Genomic DNA, 26,033 nt, shown 5'->3' with positions numbered 1-26,033 from the left:
GTCCTCCTTTTCAGATTTTGACAAACCTCCCATCAAAATTGTGTCAGGAAGGGGCATCCTCGCATGCGTGGATGCCGTTTGAGAGCGGGGCTGGGGGGGGCAGAATGGGGCATGACAGGTGGAAAGAGGCGGGCCTGAGGGCGTGGCCATGGGTGATCCTACTCCAGAGCAGCGGGGATGTTCTGTTCCAGACCCTCCTTTCTAAGCAGCTAGCAGAGAAGAAGGTGAGGGGGGGGAGTTGCTGAGCGAGAATTTCTGCTCCTTAATCCAGTTCTTCTTCCCTTCTCTCTGTCCCCACAGTGTCAGGTCAAAAGCGCGCCGGGACAAAGGCGCGAGCAGACAATTGAGCGCAGTGTGGAGGCGCGCGCCGAAGAAAATTACTGTTTTTAGGGCTCCAACGGGGGGTTGTGGGGGGGGAACCCCCCAGTTTACTTAATACAGATCGTGTCGCGTTGTGGGGGGTTGTAACCCCCCACATTTTACTGAAAACTTCACTTTTTCCTTGTTTTTAGGGAAAAAGTTAAGCTTACAGTAAAATGTGGGGGGTTACAACCCTCCAAACCCCCCACAACGCCTGCGCAATTTGTATTAAGTAAACTGGGGGTGCTCCCCAACAAAACCCCCCGTCGGAGCCCCTAAAAACAGTAATTTTCTTCGGCGTGCACCTCCGTCTTGCGCTCAGTTGTCGGCACGCGCCTTTGTCTTCCGCGTTGTTGTCTATGAACCGTCCCCACAGTTCCACTTCCTTTTGTTCTACAGATTCAGCCTTGTGTTAGACAGATGCATTTCTAGAGAGGACAGGAATGTAAGTGCTAATAGCAAACCTCATTATTATCCCTCAGGGTTGGCTTAAACAAATTCAGATGCAGGCTCTGGCTTACCTCGATTGTTCCTAACCCTGTTCTGCTAGGACACCTAACTGGTCTGGTGTTCAGGGTTTCTGTATGAAATGTGCCTGAATATATTTGTATCCATTAAAACCCAGTGTGTGCAAAAGCATCTTTTGCATATGCTCAGTGGTTATCCTGAACACCAGATGAGTTGTATTTTCATTTTATGTATCTGCTTTCTCCTACTCCTTTTTTTCCTTCAGGTTAGTCAGGAACAGATTTGGTGAAGAAACCTTTGTTTCCATTTCCTGGTGAAATTCCCTATTTAATATTCATTTTCTGTCATACTCAGCTGGGTTCTAGCCTGGTTCGTTTCAGAGTCTTTCAATTCTGGGCCCAGCTCAGGTCCAAATCCTGACCATCTAGATCAGTGGTTCCCAAACCTGTCCTGGGGGACCCCCAGCCAGTCAGGTTTTCAAGATATCCCTAATGAATATGCATGAGAGAGATTTGCATATAGTGTGCCGCGGAACAGCGGTTGAAAAACACTGTGCTATGCACACCGTAACTTGTAACCGGTTCTGGGCCCTTCTGGGAGGACGGGCTAGAAACTCGAACGATTATTTATTTATTTCTAAAAATTTCTAGACCGCCTACACACCTATGCGGTTAACCATAAAACATTCACAATAGTCAAGACAGCATACATGGATTCCACCATCAATTACAATAAAATCACATGCTAACACTCACTCGAGGAACGCAGAGAGAGGGGAGACATGATCGAGACGTTCAAATATCTCACGGGCTGTATCAAGGTGGAAGAAGATATCTTCTTTTTCAAAGGTCCCACGGCTACAAGAGTGCATCCGTGGAAAATCAGGGGAGGGAAGCTGCACGGTGACACCAGAAAGTACTTTTTCACCGAGAGAGTGGTAGATCGCTGGAATAGTCTTCCACTTCAGGTGATTGAGGCCAGCAGCGTGCCTGATTTTAAGACAAAATGGGATCGTCACGTGGGTTCTCTTCACAGAGAAAGGTAGGGGAGGGTCATTAAGGTGGGCAGACTGGATGGGCCGTGGCCCTTATCTGCTGTCTATTTCTATGTTTCTACCCCCCTTAAAGTAACCTCAAAACCTAGAGGAAGTCAAAATCATTTTTGGGAGGTGATGTGTTGGGATGGAGAATGGCTTTGGTTAGCCTGGCCATGATATGGGAACCCCTTAAATCTTCCTAAATGGGAGACAATAGGTTTGCACATGCAACTTTTTCATAATGGCCGTGCGCTAACAGCGCACGTCCAAAAATGAAACAAATAGAAAAAAAAAGTATTTTTTTATGGCTGTGCTAGAAGTGGAAAAGGCCCTCATAAGGTCACGCTAAGCCCGTTTCTTAGCTCAGCTTTTTTTTCTTACAGCCTTACAAATGAAAATTTTTAAAACTTTTGGTGTTGTAGTCTGATGAAAAAGGAGGCCTATTTCTGTTCAATAGCAGGACTAGCTGGAAGTGTTTTACTGTTCATGCAGTCCTTGGATTACTCACTCGGCTCTGCAGAGATCAGGGCTGGAGATGAATGAGTTCTGGCCTCCTGCATGCTAACCTTCAGGCTGCAATTCTAGTATGAAAGCACAGCTCTCAAGGACCTACTATATCTAGGTAGAAAAAGCAAGATAAAGAAAGACGGGGTTTTATTTTTCACTTTTCATGTTCTGAACCACTTTAGCCTTTAATATTTTAACCAACTATTTATCAACCATGCGAGCGACCATGATGAAAAACTCTGCACTGCGACCCTGGTTGATGAAAACCTCATATTTTCGCAAGCTATCAAGGACATGCCAGGATAATGAGAGGAAAGGTTTTGGGAAGAATTTTAATTTCATACAGTTCATGGGAAGTTTCTCAGCTTTATTTTTTCTTTTTTCACAATCACTTTCACATACTTTACAGCATTAAAAGGGGGGGAGGGGGGTAGGGATCTTGTAAGGACAGTGTGTTTCTCTGTTTTCATAAGCTGAGGGGGCAGAATAGGGCAGCTGGTGGCTTTCCAAACTCACTCGCCCTGGAAGGACTTATTGGGGGAGGAAACAAGACCGAAGTGATATCTGAATGAAAAACTGAAGGGGAAAAGAACTGCAGAACAATTGCATGAGCGGACGGCCACCAGGATAATCTCGGGGCTCAAGGGTCTCTCGTACGAAGAGAGACTGAACAAATTGCAGCTCTACACTCTCGAGGAACGTAGGGAGAGGGGAGACATGATCAAAGCATTTAAGTACCTCACGGGACGTGTCGAAGTGGAAGATGATATTTTCTTTCTCAAGGGACCCTCGGCCACAAGAGGGCACCCGCTCAAACTCAGGGGCGGAAAATTTCATGGCGACACCAGAAAGTATTTCTTCACAGAGAGAGCGGTTGATCATTGGAACAAGCTTCCAGTGCAGGTGATCGAGGCAGACAGCGTGCCAGACTTTAAGAATAAATGGGATACCCATGTGGGATCCCTACGAGGGTCAAGATAAGGAAATTGGGTCATTAGGGCATAGACAGGGGGTGGGTAAGCAGAGTGGGTAGACTTGATGGGCTGTAGCCCTTTTCTGCCGTCATCTTCTTTGTTTCTATGAACTATGATTGGGAAACATGAGATGGCCTTTCTGATGGACATTTGAAGTTTTGTGGTCCCCACATTTTCTTGCCAATTCTATCTGACCCGACACTTGATGCTTCTTGGGAGCTCCAATACATTCAGATTTCCCTGGACATATCCTCCTTTTGAGGATATGTCTGGGGGTCTGGACAGCTTTAAAAAAAAAAAAAAAAATGGCACTTTGTTCAGCTTGGAACAAATCATTGTTGAGCAGGAGAGCATGCCCGGATGCCACGCAAACACGCCATCATGTCACATCCACGCATGAGTGGATGCTCTCCTGCCCGATGAGAGCGGGGAGCGGAGCTAGGGTGGGATTGGGGGGCGGGACTGGGGTGTAATGGGGCAGGGATGGGTGGAACTGGATGGGCACTTGGGGGGGGGGGTGTGTCTAGGGGGGGTCCAGATTTTCCAAATGGGAAAATGTGGTAATCTACCATTACAGAAACATCTGCACCAGTCCAGTGCTCCTTTTTTCCCCTTTCGCAGTGATTTATCCTGCCCCCTTCAGTATCTTTGGAAAGGCAACAGCTGGGACTACATTGTCCTGGGCCCTAACACCCTTCTGGGGTCAGTTCTGTCCCCAGGACACAGACTCGGTCAGAAACTAAAATGAAATCGATTTAAGGTGAGAGCTTTCATGAATGAGACCTTCTTGCTCACAAGCAAACAGAGATTGCTAAACCATCCTAAATTTTGCACATACTGCATGATTAATGCCAAAACTATTAGAGAATGATACGTTGACAAAATTAATCACTGTCCCTGCGGATAACCATAGGAAAGAATCCCGTGTCATTCTTTAGTGTCTATCTCAACCTCAGTCCTTCTATACCAGCATTCTTCAATACCAGGCTTGAGTGCCATTCATAATGAAGCCATTGTGACATCACTGATGAGTTTGGCTCATAGGAATTGGTGGAATGAGGTATTATGACATCACAATCTCAGCTCTGGAATGTTGCTACTTTTTGGGTTTCTGCCGGGTACTTGAAAACAGGATACTGGGCTCAATGGACCTTCGGTCTGTCCCAGTATGGCAACACTTATGGTCTTATGTTCTAACCATCTCGTGTCATTCTTTAGTGTCTATCTCAACCTCGGTCCTTCTACATCAGCATTCTTCAATGCAAGGCTTGAGGGTCAGTGGCTGGGCCCATTCAGACTCTGATTTCTCCCACTCTCCTTAAAGAATGATATGGGGATGGTTTCCCACAGTTAACTGCAGAGACGGGGACAAATTCTGTCCCCATGTCATTCTCTACCTGGCAGAAACCCACATAGCAGCAACATTCCAGAACTGACATTGTGATGTCATAATACCTCATTCCACCAATGCCTAAGAGCCAACCTCATAAGTGATGTCACAATGGCTTGATTGTCCTATACTTGGCTCACATAACTACATAAAAATTGCTGTACTGGGACAGAACAAAGATCCATCAAGCCCAGTATCCTGTTTCCAACAGTGGCCAACCCAGGTCCCATTCTTTAGTGTATCTCAACCTCAGTCCTTCTACAGCAACATTCTTCAATGCAAAGCTTGAGGGTCAGTGGTTAAGCCCATTCATACTCTGATTCTACCCTCTCTCCTTAAAGAATGACATGGAGATGGGTAAGTGCAAAGGCTGGGCAGTAAATGCAGGGGGTGTGCCCTGTATCTGCACTTTTTTTTTTTTACCATACAAGGCAGACAACACTGGCCACTGCATTACATGGCAGGACCGATAGCCAGGCATGTAATACAGTCCTGATGTTAACTGGGATGGCATGACCAGTTTGTTGTCCACCCTCCCTGCACCCTGTAGCTCCTAATAGCCCTTTTAGTTCACGATGCCTGTTGTAGATCTTGATGCTTCCCTGAATTAAAGCCTTGCTCCCAAGAAACAGCTCGCCCCTCGACAGCAAGAGTTAGGATGTATTTAAGTCATGGCCATCATGGTTAAAAGCTGTACGGGACCGTATGCAAGTTTTTGCTATGTGAGGGTAGACCAAGGTATATAATGGATGGAGGCAGAACAAAGCATCTGTTCATTTTCTTCCAAAATACATTCTGTTTGCAGAAGACAATGACATCACATGGTGATGGTTGGGGAAGCAATCTGAGGCCTAGTGCATCATGGGAGTGGCCTGCAGCAGCCACATCCTAATTGGTTGTTTGATTCAGTGAGGGGCCCCACAATAACAATATATGCTGAAAAGTGCACACAGAAGAGGTGTGACTGAGAATGATGTGGTCGCACTGGGGTGCATCACTGTTGGCAAAGAAGGATGTTTGCCTGGGGGAGGACGGAAGGCGGGGAAGAGGGGATGATATGAAGCTCACTGGTTTTCACCTCCATCAACGATCCTTCTTCCCTTTCCTATCCCGCACTGGGCGTACAAAGGCTGTTTGGGTCTCCTCTCCCGGAAATGACTGATGAGCTCTCCTCCTGCCTTCGCTCTGGTAGGGAGGATCCTGACCAGAGATGCCAGCTTTTTATTTTCTCAGGAGTTCTGCTGGTTGAGATGTCATGGGCATTAGCGAGCAGGGCTGATGAGTCTCCATGGAGACCAGAGAAGAGTGCTGCGCTCTTGCTTTAGAGTCTGACTGATTGAAAAATGTCACAGTGAGAGCGGAGGAGGGGGGGAGGGAAGAGAGGGAGATGGACCATCTGGGGTCTCATATGTGCCCTCCACTGGCATCCTCTGGGGCTCCATTAGGAGAAAAACAACAGGAGGCCAGAAGATAAACATGGAATAAGCCGCAAGTCCTGTTTCTGTGAGCGCCCTTGGGCACCGAGGCCGGGCATGTTGAGGAATAGCAGGCGTCTGGTGCCAGGTCATGTGACTTGTGTTATCTTTCCACAGCAGTCTCTTCTCCCAGCCAAGGCTTCATCTGACTCAAGTAACTGCCTGCAAAAGAAAGCCACAAGCAGATATCAAAAGGAAGCCGGCTGAAGTGCCGCTGCAGGGGAAGAAGGCAGAGGAGGAGAAGGTGTTCAAAATCCTTTCTCAGAATCATTTAATTAGGCATGCCCAGGATAAACACAGCGTGCCACCTTCTCCTGCGGGCATTTCTGTTCAAAGCCTGGCACTGGCCTTTGTGAGATGCAATTACTTTGGTAGAATGAGAGAGCCAGTGCAGCTTCAGGGAATGCAGAGGAATTAAAGAGAGACTGTTCATGCTCAAATTTCACAGCTGCTTGCTGTCAACGGAGTGGGGGGAAATGGCCAGGGGAAGGCGCTCACCTTTCAGAAGGTCATGCCTCCTTGAGTGTCCTCCAATAATGCTCTAAACTAAGTTTGAGTAATTATAGATACATCAGTTGGTGTCCCATCAGAATCAGATCAGTTTGCTGTTGCCCTTTCAACTTTCACAGTCCCTGCCCTCAACAAACATGGCCCCCTCAGCTTCTGCAAACACAATCAGATGTAGATAACTTTATTGATATTACGATTCCACATGTGCATACATTGTAATGCTTAAAGAGAAAATTGCAAAGAAAAAGAGAATGCTAATAACAGTCAAATTACAAGAAGAATTGCCAGTTTCTGCTGCTAGTCCATCGGTCCTTGGACAGATTTAATTTTTTCCCCCTGTTTTGCAGCCTGCTGTATTTTTCTATCTCCCCCCAGGGTTTTATGAGTTTTTCCAACTCATTCTTGTGTGGGAAGTCTGATTTTTCTCCCTAAGCTCTGGGAAACGTGCATCTTAATTTCCACAGTTCAAGAGGAAATGTATTTCAGTTTCTATTTCACAAGTGTTGCACTGCATACAGATTCTGTTTCCTTGGGACTTTCAGGTTCATTTTGTCGCATCCTAACATAGGGGCCCTTCTACAGTATAATCTCATTATAACGGACTTCAAGGGACCTGGAAAAACAGTCCATTATATCCAGAGTTGCATTTTAAAAAAAACTTTATTTAGGTCAACTTGAAACAACAGTCACTGCACAAGCATATCAGCAACATCAAGAACAAAAGTCAGCAAAACATTGGCATGGCACGAAATGATTGCAAAACCAGAACCCTAAAAGATGTTCTAAAGCTGGGGAAGGGTTGGAGGCAGAACAAGGTGGGGCTGGGGGGTGAAGCCATGTGTCTGGGTTTGTCCGTCGTTAAATATGGTAACCCTAGCCTAGGCGCACTTTATAGCATCACACTCAATGGCGCCTAAAGTGGACTTGGGCGTCAAAAGGTGTCCTGACCTTAAGTACACTCTATTTATGTCAGGGTTTTCTTGGCCTAAATGAGGGCTCCTAAGTCCAAAACAGGCACCTACATGAAAAACATGCCTACGATATGCCCCCTAACCCACTGACATAGTAAAGGGGGGAAGGACGGACTGCACAGGGCACCATCTTCACATGGGGGAGGGGAGCTTGGCACCTCTCCTCCTCTCTGCTTCCCCGCGTACCTCTTTAAATGTTCACCAGCACAAGCAACATCTTCCGCATGCGCTCTCACCAGCCTCGGCTGTCTTCTGATGTCACTTCCTGGTGACCTGAAAAGAAACAGAAATGCTGCATGGGTGGGGTTGGAAGGTGAGGAAAGAGAGAGGCTGTTGCACAGGCTGTGAGGTGGGGGGGGGGGGGCAGGGAGGGAAAGAGAGAGCCTGCACAGGCTGTGGGGATAAAGAGAGAGGCCCACCCACTTTGGGCTCAGGATTGCCCAGAATTGGGGGTCTGGCTACACCACTGCAAAAATGTTATAAACTTGGAAAAGCTAATGCTGGTGCTAGAGGCGGTTTGCTCCGGACTAGCCGTAGCGTTAATTTGCATAAAGAGCAGAAGAACGGTGCTGATGCGCGCCTGCACTTCTGGGTTTGAATGGGCATATGCACAAAAGCTTTCTTTCTCATTTGCATAGTGCACAGTTGCACATATAATTAGCATGCCATTAATGTTGGGAAATTCTTTTTGTGTGCTGTTTCCTATAGCAAAGGCGTTCTGAACATCAGCCCATTTCTGATAACACATGCTTCACTTGCGAGAAAATGCTTAAGAGGCTTAAAGCCTTATAGGAAATGATGAAAATGGCCCATCTAGTCTGGTCAGCAAGGTGATTAGTGATATAAATGCCTCTCTCTCTCTTTCTGCAGATTTCTCACCCCACCCCCTCCATAAATATGTCTTTTCACTGTGTTGTATGCTGAAGGACTTCTTTAACGCACACCTTTGTAAATTCCATCTCTGGTTTTGTGTCCACCACCTCCTTCGTGAGGATATTTCAGGCATCCATAGTGTGACCATAAGTCCTGTTTTGAATGGGACCATCCCATTGTCCCCAAGCACAGCTTTGGGATGCCGTAATGGGATGCAACTTTACAAGCGGCAGGCCCACAAAGCTTCCCCCCGGGATTGGCCCAAAACTTCCTCTCTGATGTCAGAATTGACATCGGGGGGAGGCTTGTAGGCCTGCCACTTGTTAAGTCGCTGCACGCACCTGGCCTGTTGTTGTGTTGGCGTCAGGGGAGCAGGAAGAAATCAGTGGCGGTGGCTTGGAGAAATTGGCAGCGGTGGGGGGTGTATGTGGGGCAGAGAGAGAGAGAGAGAGAAGGAAGGGGAGGGGGCAGGGAGAGAGAAAGATAGAAAGACAGATATCTACAATGTTATTACCTAAAAATTAGTAGATGTCCCGTTCTGAGGCATCCACCACCCTTTCTGTGAAAATGATTTCCTTCGGCAGCTTCAAATCATGTCCCCAAGCCGAACCCTTTCCAAAGAAAAGGAACCTATACATTTCTTTTGCATTAATGCTTTTTATGTATTTAAACATCTGTTTCATATCTTCCCTGTCCCTCCTCTTCTCTAGGGAGTACTGAGAATAAACGTGTCCCTCTTTAGAATCAGGCAGGAACTATACATATGCATACACAAACAAGTCCAACGTTTCTCTGCTCCCTGTGAAGAAAGTGTCCTGGATATGGATACAAAGGTTTGGACAAAAGATTGGAGAGAAACTGGAGGTAGAACCTGTGTGGCATAAATGTGTCTGCACTGAAAACCATCTCAGAAAACACAAACTGTTTTGTAACACCTTTACAGAAGCTCATGTATTGTAACACCATTACAGAAGCTCATGTAAACCATTCTGAATTGACTCCCTAGCGCGCATTTCTCCTGCGTGCAAATGTCAGGGCATGATTGTTGGGACGCCAGTGTCCGGCGCACTTTAATCTAGCAAGTTAGTGCTCCGGTACAATATCTGCAGACCAGTTGTCAAGTACAGTAAAACCTTGGATTGCAAGTAACTTGGTATGCAAGTGTTTTGCAAGGCAAGCAAAACATTTTATTAAATTTTAACTTGATATACAAGCACGGTCTTGCAATATGAGTACATACAGTATTTTGTATTAAAGTTTTGGGGTTGTGGAGTTTCCATTATTTCTTATGGGGAAATTCGTTTTGATATCCGAGTGTTTTGGAGTGCAAGCATGTTTTCGGAACAAATTATGCTCGCAAACCAAAATTTTACTGTACATTATTTTGTGGTGCACTCTTTCTTGAGGGGACTGATTCTGGGGGCTGTAAGGTGGTGGTAGGTGCCTAATGCCGCCTATCTTAATTGGTTTAATTGGCTTTAATTGGTGCGGTAATTGACCACAATGTTTAAAAACAATTCAAACCTCATTAAAAAAAATGTAGGCATCCCCAAATGGGGGTCTATAATTTGACCATTAATTTCACTAGAATTCTCTTATATGCATTTTAGATAGATGGAAACTTATTTGTTTAGTAAATTCAGAAAATTATTATTGTATGGTTTTAATCGATTATAAATTCAACAGTTAATGTGCTGGTTTCATGTTTTTTAAAATCGTATAGGACCGCGAGGTATCTGCGATTCATAAATAAAGTTTTATGCTATGTTTATGTTAAAAAGGGCACCGGAATCGCATCTACAGAGGTGCCTGGCAGTGCCTAAAGTTAAAATAGGCGTGGTTTCAGCTGCTAAATGCCACTGTAGATGCAATTCACGCCAAACACAGGCGCAGTTAACGCAGGCCTTCAAAACCTTGGCCTGCATTACCGGTGCCTATGTTTAATACTAGCCGCAATTCTGGTAACGGCGCCTATATGGGATTGACACTCTGATGGCGCCGTTTCCAGAATCCGGCCCTAGGTGTTTTTAATGCCACCTGATGCAGGTGTTGTATGCCTTCACTCTTTAGTACCAGCTTCCGCTTCTCAAACCTTTAATTCTTGTGAAGCCTTGAAACATCAAACACTTCTTCTGAAGCGATCCCCATCCTAATGTTTTGCCACTCCCCATTTACCTTCTTTTTTTAAAATTAATTTTACTTTGATGTATTTTAAGCAACCTTTCCCTCCCCAACTTCCCTTTTGTTCCATGTACGTCAATGTGAATTCGTCTAGTATTTTTAATATTTGATAAAATATTGCTTTTATTTACCTATTTTGATTGTTTTCTGCAATCTTTTTATATTGTACCCCATTTAGACACTTGTTTTGATAGACGGTATATCAAAAATAAAGACACTTGAAACTATGCTGAAACAAGGCTCGTGTTGGGTTAGGGTTACCAGATTTTTGCTATCGTAAAATCCGGAGCCCTAGAACAAAGTGCCGGGTTTTGAAAAGCCATCCGGACGCCTGGACAGTCCTCTAAAAAGAGAACACGTCCGGTTAAATCCGAACATCTGGTAAGGGACAGATTTTTCAAATTAAGGGGATCAACAAGTACAAGGGGGCACTCAGAGAAATTGAAAGGGGAGAAGTTTAGAACAAACGCCAAGAAGTTCTTTTTCACACAGAGGGTGGTGGAAACATGGAACGCGCTATCGGAGGATGTGATAAACAGGAGCACGCTTCAGGGGTTCAAAGAAGCTTTGGATAGGTACTTCGAAGACAAAGGGATTGAGGGGTACAGATAAGAGTAGAGGTAGATTATAGGGATGGGATTAGAGGTAAGTTACAAAATTAATCAGGGATCACTGTTCAGGCACTAGGCTTGATGGGCCGCCGCGGGAGCGGACCGCTGAGCAAAATGGACCTCTGGTCTGACTCAGCGGGGGCAACTTCTTATGTTCTTAACCCTAATAAGTAGGAAGCAGACAAAAGCAGAAAAAGCCATTCAGCACATAAAATCCCTGCTTTTTCAGAAACACGTGCCAACTTCTTGTTCCTCTCTATGAAATAAAACAGTAATTAGAAATGGAAACGCTCTCTCACACAAGCAGTCAATAAAAAGAGACAGAGGCGGCCCCTATGTAGAAAGATCTGGGAGGGATGTGCAAGAGGAAAAAGCAGGAGCACTCAGACCTGTAGAGGATCATTGTTCTGTCTACGAGAGAATGACTCAGCGCTGTTTTGGAAAGCCCTAAGCGCATCCAAAAAAGCAAAGCCTGTAGATTCTGCTGGATCTTCTAGCTCTAATATTGTGATAATGGCATTAAACCAAACCACAGAACAGGGTATGGCTCTTTTTGGGTGGGTGGGTGGGTGCTTTTTTTAAATTTAATTATAAAGATGTGAGTTGGCACCGAGCAATGGAGTAAGAAACATTTATTTCGCCTGCACAGAATGTTACAAGAATGAGTCTGGCCATCCAGAAAAGCAGATCATCTAATTTATGTGGCGCCGGATGGGAAATGAGTTGATGATCCTAATTCAGTTCCGCATGGGCAAATGTCTACATAACTAAGAGCGCTATATTGCCATCATCACCCAGTTACCAGTTTTGGCAGTGATGGAAAACATAGGGGATGGAAGTTATCCGACGGCTCCCAATTCCCTCTTCTCCCACCCACACACTTTAAAGGTAGAACTCTCTCTAGAGCAGGATTTAGGATAATGAACAGTTACAGACGGTATACTTTGCTTTTAGTACCAATGAGTGGTTAAAAGGGAAGAGTGTGGTGCAGTGGTTAAAGCTACATGGGTGCTTCTCCCTCTCTCTTTCTCCTTCCAACCCCCATCTCCTGTGGATGCTTCTTTCATTCTTTCTTTTTTTCTCTCCTTCCAACCCTCAACCCCCCACCAGGTGCTTCTCTCTCTGCTTCCAACCTCCTCTCCTGCTGTTTCTATCTCTTGTCTCATCTAGTACTACCCTACTCCATGCTCTTTTCTCCAGCACTCTCTCTTTTCCATTATGCTTCTCCAGCCATCCCTCCTCCCTCCTTCCCTTCATCCATGCTGTTTTTCCAGTCTTCCTTCTCTCCCTCCATGCTGTTTCTCAGCTTCCTCCCTCCCTCCATGCTGTTTCTCCCCTCACAATCTCTCTAACTCCCGACTCCATCTACCTCCTCCCCACCCAGCCACTGTAACTGAATCTTCGGGAAGCAGCAATGAGGTAAGCCTGCTACCACCAGCCTGCCTCAGATGCCACCCCTTTGCAGCTACTTCCTGTTTCCGCATAGGTGGAACTTGCAGAGAGGCGGTGTCCAGGGCAGTAGCAGGTTTACCTCGATGCTGCTACCGGCTGCCCAAAGATTCTACTGTATTATAGAGGCCAGGTCTGGGAGGAGGTAGGTAGGGGAGTCAAGAGAGCCAGCTAAACCTGGACAGACTCCCCCATTAAAAAAAAATCCATTCAGGCCCCATGCTGGGTTTTCCCAGACATCTGATAACCTCACTACTACTTATTTCTAAAGCAGAGGAGTAGCTACACATGGGCCTGGGTGGGCACAGATCCACCCATTCTTTGCTCAGGCCCACCCAGCATTAGCACCACACTCCCTTCTCTTAGGGTTACCATATGGCTCCAGAAAAAGGAGGACAGATTGAGACATCTGGGCTTTACTTCTATTGAAACAAATGGAAATAAAACCCGGATGTCTCAATCCGTCCTCCTTTTTCTGGAGCCATATGGTAACCCTGCCTTCTCCTCTGCTGGTAGCCCATATCTGCCACTGAACTCCCTACCAGGTGTACTTTAGAGGAGCCCCCGGTGATCACAGTGATTTGTTTTGCTGTCTGTACTGGCTCTGCAGGCTTCCCCGTGCCATGTCCCACCCTCGCTGACATCACTTCCTGTTTCCTCACAGGTGAGATCCAGCAGAGGGAAGCCTGCAGGGCTGGTATAGGCAGCAAAAATAAATTGCTGCAGCCATCACGGACGCCTCTAAGGTACATTGGGGAGGGAGACGAGGTTGAAAGAGAGAGGGGTCATTGCCAGTCTCTGAAGAAGATTGGGAAGAAAGAGAGAGATGTTGGATACACAAGGGGGGGGGTTACTTAATGGAAAGTAAACAAAACCCCAGTATTTTATATAGGGGTGGGGAAGGAGGGCCATCCAAGTTAATGATGTGACCAGACGAAATACTAAGTCTGACTATGCCACTGTTTTACAGTGCAACTAGATATATAAAAACAACATGTAAGAGACAGTCCCTGTTCAACAGTGAAAAGGAAAGAAGGGAAATTGCCTTTCTGTGGTTTTAATCAAAGTGGTTTACATAGTATACAGTATACAGGTGCTTGTTTTGTACCTGGGGCAATGAAGGGTTAAGTGACTTGCCCAGAGTCACAAGGAGCTGCAATGGGAAATAAATAAAATACCTTTAATTATGTGATTAATTGCAATTAAACATTTTAATCAAAATGCAGCTCAGTTAAAAGCAGCCTCAAAAACTCTTCAGGATGCAGCCTTTGAAGTGTTCTCTAATCGTAGCGTGCAAATGGCACTTATATTGTATTTGGGTGCTCAGATCAAAGAGTTGGGGGGGGGGGGTAGTGTATAAGGTTATTGGAATATTTTTTCTGCTGAAATTTCCTATTGGCTAAGTCTAGTTTTCAGGATATCCACAATGAAAATGCATGAAAGCTATCTACATTCAGTGAAGACCTAAGGAGCAAGGGGCTACTCCTGGACCGACTTGAGAAACACTGCATTATGGGACCTGTAACAGTCGCCCAATCTATTGGTTTTTCCACATTTGCTTATGTGGATGACGTTCAACTAATACATCCCATCAATCTTAACAATAAGGAGGAAGTAGTCTCTATCAATCACAAATTAGGGGAAATTAAACCCTGGCTAGACTCAAATAAATTGTCTCTTAATATTAACAAATCAAAACTCATGATTTTCCCTTTTAAAGAAGGAACAACACTACATGCTCCTTTGAAGCTTGAATCACTTCCCATTAAAATAGTTCCAACCTTAAAACTATTAGGAGTTACTTTTGATAATAAGTTTTCTTATCATTCTCACATTAGCTCAGTTGTTCAGAAATGTTTCTATCGATTAAAAACGATTCATTCTCTCACTAAGTTACTTGAACCGGCTTCCCTTAACACACTAATTCACTCTTTGGTAATTTCCTGTATAGATTACTGCAACGCCCTTTACAAGGGCATCACAAAAAAAGAAATTAGACGGCTTCAAATCGTGCAAAATTCGGCTATCAAGATCATCTGCGGCGCAAAAAAATACAATCACGTCTCTCCCCTTCTGTTCAATGCTCACTGGTTACCAGTGGAACATAGAATTAGCTATAAAATTTTACTTTTAACATTTACAACAAAAATAAATAATCAACCGGATTTTATTAACAGACTTCTAATTCCGCATAATACATCAAGATCTCTCCGCTCAACTTCTCAGAATCTTTTAGTCATACCCTGTGATAAATACACTGCGTTCCAATAACTTTGCGGTCACTGCTCCCACTCTATGGACTTCGCTGCCTAACCACCTGCGCTATGAATCCGATATAAAACAATTTAAATCAAAACTAAAGACATTTTTGTTCTAAGACGCCTTTGGTTAATAACTGTCCTTTTAAGGGCAAAGTTTAAAAAAAAAATTGTTTTTTAAAAATTTGAATCAATTGTCATTTCTGTCCTAACCTATTGTTTTATCCTTTAATGTTTCTCCTTTCCTATATCAATTGTAGTTCTCTCCCACTATCCTATTGTTTCATTTCGTATGTTTTTGATCAAAGCGGTCTGTATGTTAGGATGTTAGTCTGTATCCCCCATTTCGTGTTTTATTGTTATTTTATAACTCGTTTTTATGTAATTTTACACAGTCAACCGCTTAGAAACTCGAATAAGCGGTCTAAAATTTTTTTTAATAAACTTGAAACTAGATGCAGGCATTACAAATAGCATACTGTAAGTTCAAAACCAGGACTGACCAAAAAGTCTCCCTCCTGGAAATGGGTGCTTTGGCAGCAATGGAACAGTAAGAGCTTCTTTCCAAATGATGCATTAACAGCTTAACCCCCCCCCCCCACCTTGTGTATCCAACATCTCTCCCTTTCTTCCCAATCTTCTTCAGAGACTGGCAATGGCCCCTCTCTCTTTGAACCCCCTCTCCCTCCCCAATGTACCTTAGAGGCGTCCGTGATGGCTGCAGCAATTTATCTTTGCTGCCTATACCAGCCCTGCAGGCTTCCCTTTGCTGGATCTCACCTGTGAGGAAACAGGAAGTGATGTCAGCAAGGATGGGACATGGCACGGGGAAGCCTGCAGAGCCAGTACAGACCAATGCTTAAAACCATAACAGTACTAAAGTGGGGTTAGCAGATTTTCCGGAATGAAAATCCGGACCCATGGCCCCGCCCAGTTCTGCCCTCCGCCCACCAGCCCTGACCCCTCACCCTGTTCGATTGTCAAGAAGGCATCTGCGCATGCGCTGGTGTGATGTGATGACATCATGCGTATGCGTGTGATGTCACTGCGTTGCACATGTGCAAATGCCCATCCCGACGTCTCAAGTTTCTTTATTTTTGATATACCATTTATCAGTCAGGTATCTAAATGGTTTACAATAAAAAAAAAATTAAAAATATAAAATATATGATATCTCATATGTCATGTTAAAATACATTAAGTAAATGGGAGTATGAACAGACTGACAGACATGAAACGAGGGGGAGGAGAGAAAAGATAAGTTAGTAAATACAGTACATCGAGAAAAATAAAAGGGAGGTAATTGGGAGGGGGGGATACATTAGGGTAGGGCTCGCTTCAAAAGAAATTTCAAGTTTATTTAAAATGTTTGATATAATCCAGGGGTCTCAAAGTCCCTCCTCGAGGGCCACAATCCAGTCAGGTTTTCAGGATTTCCCCAATGAATATGCATGAGATCTATTAGCACACAATGAAAGCAGTGCATGCAAATCCATCTCATACATATTCATTGTGGATAACCTGAACACCTGATCTGGGTCCGGCTCTCGAGGACCGGAATTACCTACCCCTGCCTTAGTGCATAAATTCAAGGGAGGCATAAAACTGTATATACGCCAGGGATCTCAAAGTCCCTCCTTGAGGGCCGCAATCCAGTCGGGTTTTCTGGATTTCCCCAATGAATATGCATGAGATCTATGTGCATGCATTGCTTTCAATGCATATTCATTGGGGAAATCCTGAAAACCCGACTGGATTGCGGCCCTCAAGGAGGGACTTTGAGATCCCTGATTATAATCGCAGTATCCAAATCCAATGCGATTTACAAAATTAAAAATAGAAAAAATAAAAAATTTCCAACAAACAGGACACTAAAGACAATTATGATGTAAAAACACTGATGAGGAGGGTGGGGGGAATGGATTAAATACAATTTGAAAATAAATAAAAAGGAAGGGTAAGGAAACAAAAAGTTGGAGAACGGTACCCACTTAATTTCTACTTAACAGTGTTCCTTGTCCAGATAAATTCCAGGAAATGAGATAATATGAAAAGGGTCAGTTAAAGGCGTCCTTAAACAGCCAGCTTTTTAGTAGGCCTTTAAATTTAGTAGGAAATTTTTCTTCTCTTATATTGAGAGGAAGAGAGTTCCAAATTTGGGGAGCTGTAACAGAAAAGATCGAATCCCTCCTTGAATAAATAATTTTTGGTGAGGGAGTTACCAGCAGGGATTTTTCTTCTGATCTAAGAGCGTTTTATTTGTTCAAAAATACTTCAGTGAATTAAATGAGGATTATTAGAGAGAGCTGGGATTAGAGCAGTGGTCTCAAACTCAAACCCTTTGCAGGGCCACATTTTGGATTTGTAGGTTCTTGGAGGGCCTCAGAAAAAAATAGTTAATGTCTTATTAAAGAAATGATAATTTTGCATGAGGTAAAATTCTTTATAGTTTATAAATCTTTGCTTTTGGCTAAGTCTTAATAATAATATTGTCATTTATAGCTAAAGAGACATATGATCGAGAAACTGTTTTATTTGACTTTTGTGATTATGATAAACATACCGAGGGCCTCAAAATAGTACCTTGTGGGCCGCATGTGGCCCCCGGGCCACGAGTTTGAGACCACTGGATTAGAGGTTGTAGGCATTCTTGAAAAGAAAAGTCTTGAGTTAAGATTTAAATTTTTTAGAGAGTTTTCTAGTCGGAGAAGCTTTTCAAAACCCGGACAAAGTGCCGAAATGAGGACATGTCCGGGGAAATCCGGACTTCTGGAAACCCCATGCATATTAAATGTGCACAAAGCACTCCAGTGTGTGAGTTAACGTGCCCGCAGATCAGCACAAATTGCTTTCAATGTAGACAGAGAAACAGCACACCCAAAACCCCCCCAAAAAACGTAGCTTAATGCTGGGAACCTTCTGCCCTCTTCGAGGAGTTAGAAGAGAGGATTTCTCACGAGTTTCCTTTTAAAATCTGCCAGTTTTGATTTGATCTGAATGAGGAAGGAAGCCCGTGTAAGCCTCTGAGCGCCGGTGGCGAGGAACACACGTGTGCAAGTCCAAGCAAAACTGAAAGTGGAACCACAGATTGACGCCTGTTTTCTGCACTTAAATAGAAGTTTTTCAAGTGGGAAAAATTCTGAAAATCTTATATTTAAGGAGCAGGAGAATGGCGTTGATGTGCGCTTGTATTTCTTGGTTTGAATGGGCATGCACAGAAGAGTTTCGCTTTACCTCAAAACTCTTTTGCGCATGCACCAGACACATTCCTCTGCCTTGCATAGTGGACATATAATTTGCATGCTGTTAACGTTGAGCATTGGGAAACTATTTTTGTGCGCTTGTCCCATGGCATTTTCCAGTTTATTCGGTTATAGTCCCCCTTTAACAAGATGGGGTTACAGCAAAACACCCACAGCAAGTACAGTAAAACCTTGGTTTGCGAGCATAATTCGTTCTGAAAACATGCTTGTAATCCCAAACACTTATATATATCAAAGTGAATTTCTCCATAAGAAATAATGGAAACTCAAATGATTTGTTTCACAGCCTAAAAACTTTAATACAAAATACTATACGTATTTGTATTGCAAAACCTTGCTCATTTAGAACAATCACTATACTCCTGCAGCGTCAGAGAGAGAAGAAACATCGACGCATGTATACTGTATGTACTCGTATTGCGAGACCTTGCTTGTTTATCAAGTTAAAATTTAATAAAATATTTTGCTCATCTTGCAAAACACTTGCATGCCAAGTTACTTGCAATCCAAGGTTTTACTGTATTACAAAACAACCATAAATACAGACACACATAAATTTAATCCACATATCATACACAATAAGCAGCCTCCATATTTCATTTTGCAAAACAGATGTCTCTTCAAAAATTTCTTTAAAACAGTTACATCCTTTTGCTTTCCAATATATAAGGAAATATGATTCCAAGCGCCCGGACTGGCACAAGAAAATGCTCCCACTCTAGTTGCATGTAACCTCGCCTTCTTAAGAGTAGGAGCAATCAGCTCCCTTAATTGAACTGAGCGTAGACTTTAAGATGGTATGTGTACAGATATACATTCAATCAGATATTTTGGCGCCATTTCACGGAGACAAAGATAGGTTAACAACAACAGTTTATACCGTCAGCCCTGAAATACAATTCTCCAGTCTCTCTGGCCCATTTAGAAAGCCTTTCTTCTTCCTCTGTGTGCTGGGGTAGACAGTGTTAGTCTTTGAGAAAAATACCTCTGTCCACCAGAGCCTACTCAAGGACTAATTTACTAAAATCTAAGACACTTCAGTAGCAGCGATTCAGAGTCTGGGCCTCAATGCACTTGTGGGTCCTATAAAACGTCGAGAAAAGGGGTCACGTGAGGCCAATGCAGCAGTACTGTGGTCATTCAACCAGGAAAATGAAAGCTGCAACGCATGGAAGCAGGCAACAGTTTAGCAGCAGTATTATTACTACAATGCACCTAGGAAATGAAGATGGAGGACAATGAAATGAGACAGCCAAGGTCACACACACAAGAAGTGGCAAAGGATCTATACTAGAGCCATGTTCTCTTCGCTTTGTAATCAAAGGCTCTGAATAGCAACTTGCAACCCTGAGGAACAATATCAATTTGAATCAGAGGCCAGCAGGAATAGATCTTCAGACTTGCTGCCCTCTGCCAGTGGATATTTTGTTATCAGAGCTGATGCTTGTTTTTACAAAGGGAGTTTGGGCCATTCCTTGTTTTTGAACTGACATTCTCAATGCATGATGGGACTTGTAGTCAGTTATTACGCTGAAAACAATCAGATGGGGGCGGGAGCCTGTGTGGACCTTTTATCTCGTCGCCCCCACCTCCAGCCATTCCCTTCTATCTTCCAAAGGGAAAGGAGGCATTTCTTTTGCCCCAGGTACTAAATAAGTACCTAAATATCCCCTTTTTACAAAAGCGTAGCGTGTTTTTTAGCGCTGGCCACGGCGGTAACAGCTCCTACGCTCATAGGAATTCTATGAGCATCGAAGCTGTTACCGCCCCAGCCGGCGCTAAAAACTGAGCTACGCTTTTGTAAAAAGGGGTGGGTGGGGGGGTATATGTAAACCGCTTTGAAAGTATAACCACAAAAAGGTGGTAGAAAAGTCTCATTCTCTCTCCCTTCTTCAGGTGGTAGTATGAGCTCGCCAGCTGCCACAGGCCTGTCATGCCACTGAATTCTGCTCCTTGGTAGCTTTAAGGATGAGCTCCACCACCCAACCTTCACGCCCCTGCAGTTGTTAACTGCCGGAGTAAAAAACGTTCCTGATTGGCTTGACTGGGCAGAAAATCATTACTGTTTGTGGTCTGTTCCTTTTAGCTGTCATCATTGCAGTTACCAAGATGCAGGGGGGGGGGGGGGGTGACGGGAACAGATAAATATTAGAATAAAGTGTAGCCTAAAGGCTTCTACTGTTGCTTTGAATTTGTGGAAGTGAAGTGTATGTAATTAAAATTATTATTAAACATTTATATACCACCAGCTGTATGCAGTGCTGTAAAGACTCGTGGAAGTGATTGCAGCTCTATAAAATTTCTATTCTAGTCAGGACAGACACAAATCATATTGGGGAGAATAAGGGAAAATATTTAAAATCTTCAAAGGTAGATGAATAGTTCGGGTATAATAGGGACCATTTTACCTAAATACTTAAGGATGTAAAAAGAGAATAATTCCTCCAGAAATCATGTTGTTTGAGAGCTTTGCAGGAAGAAGTGGGTTTGATGAATATATCCACAAGCATAGGAGCCAACTTTTCAAAATGATTAGGGGTGCTCAGACCCAACCTCCCCCAAATTGTAATGCAATTTTTTCCATTCATTTTTTCATAAATACACACTATATAATCTTATTAACAAGACATAATGGTTAACCATAAAATTAAACTACACTGTATGCTTCTCAACATTCATTCCTACCAGAACACCTTGCCTTGGTCACACATGCAGAGCACTGATAAACCCTATGCAAATACAGGAACACAAACTAAAAGTACTAATATACACAAACAAAACCCTAAGATGCCAAACTCTACATGCAGTACAATACCAGAGAAATAGAAATTAATTTTTTTGAATACAGCAAAATATAGACAGCAGATATAAGTTCTCAAAAACTGACACATTTTCAATCACAAAATTAAAAATAAAATTATATTCCCTACCTCTACTGAGATCTGCCCAGGTGGAAATAGGAAGTTGCGTCCGGGGAAGGTGGAGGCAGATTTCAGCAGAAGGAAAGCTTTGGGGCATCGCCAGCAGCTTGTGAGAATGGCTGCCATGCAGTGGCCCCTCTGAAAAAGAAAATTGAAAGGAGACCGGAAAGGTGAGGGAGAGGGACAGAAGGGGAAGAGATGCCTGGACCGCACGTCGGCACTGGTCATGTGAGGTCCCAAAAATATTGGGGGTGCTCGGGCACCTACAGAGCTGGCACCTATGACAAGGAATTATGGGGCTAAAACAAAGTCATCCTTACTGCTGCAGCCAAGGATGCCAGGGTTCAAATCCCACTGATTTCTCTTTGTGAATCTTGGCAAAGTCAGGGCAACCTCAGACACAAACTTGGATTGTAAGCCCAGTGTAACCAGAATGTAACTGGCTCAGGGCCAGCTAGAGGGACTGTGTCCCCCACCCCTGCAATCTGTCTTCTCTCTCCCACCCCCTCCTCACCACCTGTGATCTGGTAAATCCCCCCTCTCTTTCAAGCTCTTTGAGTCACGCTTAGGCCACAGTTATCATCCCTCCCCCATGGGAGCTTACTTTTTTTGAGGGGGGGAGCGGGGGGGGGGGGGGGCAGGTGGATGTTGGACCTGTACAACTTTTTTTGTGTTTTAGTGTGATCCCTTTCCTGTTGTTTCAAATTTGTATGATATAGTGCTTCTCAAATGATATTATCCAAGGGGTTTACAACAGTGGTTCCCAATCCTGTCCTGGAGGACCACCAGCCAGTCGGGTTTTTGGGATAATCCTAATGAATATGCATGAGAGAGATTTGCATATAATGGAGGTGAAAGGCATGCAAATCTCCTCCATTCATATTCATTGGGGCTATCCTGAAAACCTGACTGGCTGGTGGTCCTCCAGGATAGGGTTGGGAACCACTGGTTTACTAAATTAACACTGAATATGACAGAAAAAAATGAATTAATCTTATATCAAGTAAAAAAGAGAATAAATGCAATCAGCTTGTATCAATATGTAATTTACACAGAAATCACTTTAAAACAATGGTCATAAGTGAAATAAATAACTTTTTTTTTAATGATTGGGGTTGGGATATTAATTCAATACAAAGCACCACCTTCTAATGTAGACACAATGAAGGATCGCATGCAATAAAGTGGTGCATCTCGGGCGTGACCCCAGTGCAAGAGCAAGGAAGGCGCAGTCTCTGCGGGTTCCCGGCAAGATCAGAGGACAGGACCAACCCCTATTCTGGGGGCTCTTCATAAGAGAGAGCACAATATTCCGAGACAGACGCTGAAAAGATGGGGTTAAAAACCATAGCCCATACCTCAGCAACTCTTCTTAGTAGGCTTTTCTTCACGGAATAACATGTTCTTCTGAAGCTTTCGCTTTTGTTAACTTTTTAAAACTTTCCCCTCTACCCCTGTCCCTCTTGGTAAGCTCCACATTGTTTACTCCTTTTACGGAGCTCTCTGTAGCTGCGGCTTCGCATTTTGCGCTTCCGAGCGTACGCGCCTTGCGTGCGGTTTGAGAGGCAGCTCGGCAGAACCAATCAGCAGGAGGCAGGAGCCGGCAGCTGCCCAACCGGCTTTCAGACGCTGCAACCAGGGAGCGGCGGGACTTGCCTCGGGCCAACTAAGTTTCTTAGTCGAGGGAGAACGGGCAGGGCGGGGTTTCCGGTGTGGATGGCGGTCGACTGGGGTTGGGTGGGTCGTTGTGGCCGGTGAGAGGGCCGGAGCAGCGGTCCCCCGGGCGGGGAGCGAAGCGCAGACGGAGGTCCCGGAGCAGCTGCCGGTAAGGAGGGAACGGTCCCCTGCCACGCAGAAGGTGCCCGTCGGCCTCGGGCCCAGAAACGGCCTCTTTAGAACGTTCTCAGAACAACTTCCTGCTTAGAATCTCAGCGCGAGCCCCGCATTTCCGGGGAGGAGGAGGAGGCGCTCGCGACAGAGAACTTTTAAGTTTTTTTTCAGCTGAGCTGGGTGGCCGCTGGTGGGGGCAGCCTGGTCTAGTGCTGGAGCTGGGCAGGAAGAGAGGCTAGGTTTTTGAAGGCAATAATAAGGATTTAGCGTGGGGGGGAGGGGGCTTTAGAGCAGGGGGTGTCAAAGTCCTTCCTCGAGGGCCGCAATCCAGTCGGGTTTTCAGGATTTCCCCAATGAATATGCATTGAAAGCAGTGCATGCACATAGATCTCATGCATATTCATTGGGGAAATCCTGAAAACCCGACTGGATTGCGGCCCTCGAGGAGGGACTTTGAGACCCCTGGCTAGGGAATGTGGCACATACCAAGGAAGTTAAGTCACATCATAATAAAGTTGAAGGATAAATCATAAAAACCAGGACATGTTGAGGTTATCTACCTTTGCATGAAAGTTTCAATTTTCTAGTACCTTTGGAATTTTCGCTAAGTCTTTATTTTTCCATTTTTTGTGTCTATACCAGGGATGTCAAAGTCCCCCCTCGAGGGCCGCAATCCAGTCGGGTTTTCAGGATTTCCCCAATGAATATGCATTGAAAGCAGTGCATGCACATAGATCTCATGCATATTCATTGGGGAAATCCTGAAAACCCGACTGGATTGCGGCCCTCGAGGAGGGACTTTGAGACCCCTGGCTAGGGAATGTGGCACATACCAAGGAAGTTAAGTCACATCATAATAAAGTTGAAGGATAAATCATAAAAACCAGGACATGTTGAGGTTATCTACCTTTGCATGAAAGTTTCAATTTTCTAGTACCTTTGGAATTTTCGCTAAGTCTTTATTTTTCCATTTTTTGTGTCTATACCAGGGATGGCAAAGTCCCCCCTCGAGGGCCGCAATCCAGTCGGGTTTTCAGGATTTCCCCAATGAATATGCATTGAAAGCAGTGCATGCACATAGATCTCATGCATATTCATTGGGGAAATCCTGAAAACCCGACTGGATTGCGGCCCTCGAGGAGGGACTTTGAGACCCCTGGCTAGGGAATGTGGCACATACCAAGGAAGTTAAGTCACATCATAATAAAGTTGAAGGATAAATCATAAAAACCAGGACATGTTGAGGTTATCTACCTTTGCATGAAAGTTTCAATTTTCTAGTACCTTTGGAATTTTCGCTAAGTCTTTATTTTTCCATTTTTTGTGTCTATACCAGGGATGTCAAAGTCCCCCCTCGAGGGCCGCAATCCAGTCGGGTTTTCAGGATTTCCCCAATGAATATGCATTGAAAGCAGTGCATGCACATAGATCTCATGCATATTCATTGGGGAAATCCTGAAAACCCGACTGGATTGCGGCCCTCGAGGAGGGACTTTGAGACCCCTGGCTAGGGAATGTGGCACATACCAAGGAAGTTAAGTCACATCATAATAAAGTTGAAGGATAAATCATAAAAACCAGGACATGTTGAGGTTATCTACCTTTGCATGAAAGTTTCAATTTTCTAGTACCTTTGGAATTTTCGCTAAGTCTTTATTTTTCCATTTTTTGTGTCTATACCAGGGATGTCAAAGTCCCCCCTCGAGGGCCGCAATCCAGTCGGGTTTTCAGGATTTCCCCAATGAATATGCATTGAAAGCAGTGCATGCACATAGATCTCATGCATATTCGTTGGGGAAATCCTGAAAACCCGACTGGATTGCGGCCCTCGAGGAGGGACTTTGAGACCCCTGGCTAGGGAATGTGGCACATACCAAGGAAGTTAAGTCACATCATAATAAAGTTGAAGGATAAATCATAAAAACCAGGACATGTTGAGGTTATCTACCTTTGCATGAAAGTTTCAATTTTCTAGTACCTTTGGAATTTTCGCTAAGTCTTTATTTTTCCATTTTTTGTGTCTATACCAGGGATGTCAAAGTCCCCCCTCGAGGGTCGCAATCCAGTCGGGTTTTCAGGATTTCCCCAATGAATATGCATTGAAAGCAGTGCATGCACATAGATCTCATGCATATTCGTTGGGGAAATCCTGAAAACCCGACTGGATTGCGGCCCTCGAGGAGGGACTTTGAGACCCCTGGCTAGGGAATGTGGCACATACCAAGGAAGTTAAGTCACATCATAATAAAGTTGAAGGATAAATCATAAAAACCAGGACATGTTGAGGTTATCTACCTTTGCATGAAAGTTTCAATTTTCTAGTACCTTTGGAATTTTCGCTAAGTCTTTATTTTTCCATTTTTTGTGTCTATACCAGGGATGTCAAAGTCCCCCCTCGAGGGCCGCAATCCAGTCGGGTTTTCAGGATTTCCCCAATGAATATGCATTGAAAGCAGTGCATGCACATAGATCTCATGCATATTCATTGGGGAAATCCTGAAAACCCGACTGGATTGCGGCCCTCGAGGAGGGACTTTGAGACCCCTGGCTAGGGAATGTGGCACATACCAAGGAAGTTAAGTCACATCATAATAAAGTTGAAGGATAAATCATAAAAACCAGGACATGTTGAGGTTATCTACCTTTGCATGAAAGTTTCAATTTTCTAGTACCTTTGGAATTTTCGCTAAGTCTTTATTTTTCCATTTTTTGTGTCTATACCAGGGATGTCAAAGTCCCCCCTCGAGGGCCGCAATCCAGTCGGGTTTTCAGGATTTCCCCAATGAATATGCATTGAAAGCAGTGCATGCACATAGATCTCATGCATATTCATTGGGGAAATCCTGAAAACCCGACTGGATTGCGGCCCTCGAGGAGGGACTTTGAGACCCCTGGCTAGGGAATGTGGCACATACCAAGGAAGTTAAGTCACATCATAATAAAGTTGAAGGATAAA

At 44.2% G+C, this 26,033-nt stretch overlaps 1 protein-coding gene and 1 long non-coding RNA gene across 2 annotated transcripts in view; one reads left to right on the top strand and one right to left on the bottom strand.

The window, feature by feature from the left end:
- LOC117364679 overlaps positions 1–23,259 on the bottom strand; it is a 42,990-nt gene extending 19,731 nt beyond the window's left edge. The window contains exons 1-3 of the long non-coding RNA XR_004540295.1: positions 22,606–23,259; positions 21,257–21,385; positions 7,878–7,964 (exon numbers count right to left, since the gene is read on the bottom strand). This is a non-coding gene — a long non-coding RNA (uncharacterized LOC117364679). The remainder of the gene's footprint in view (positions 1–7,877; positions 7,965–21,256; positions 21,386–22,605) is intronic.
- WASF2 (WASP family member 2) overlaps positions 22,947–26,033 on the top strand; it is a 66,765-nt gene continuing 63,678 nt past the window's right edge. Inside the window, exon 1 of the mRNA XM_033954147.1 lies at positions 22,947–23,072. The gene's annotated coding sequence lies outside the window, so the exon portion shown is untranslated. The remainder of the gene's footprint in view (positions 23,073–26,033) is intronic.

Source organism: Geotrypetes seraphini, chromosome 8 (genome assembly GCF_902459505.1).
Source record: "Geotrypetes seraphini chromosome 8, aGeoSer1.1, whole genome shotgun sequence".
NCBI lineage: Eukaryota > Metazoa > Chordata > Amphibia > Gymnophiona > Dermophiidae > Geotrypetes > Geotrypetes seraphini.
This window is presented reverse-complemented; position numbering and strand designations above follow the sequence as displayed.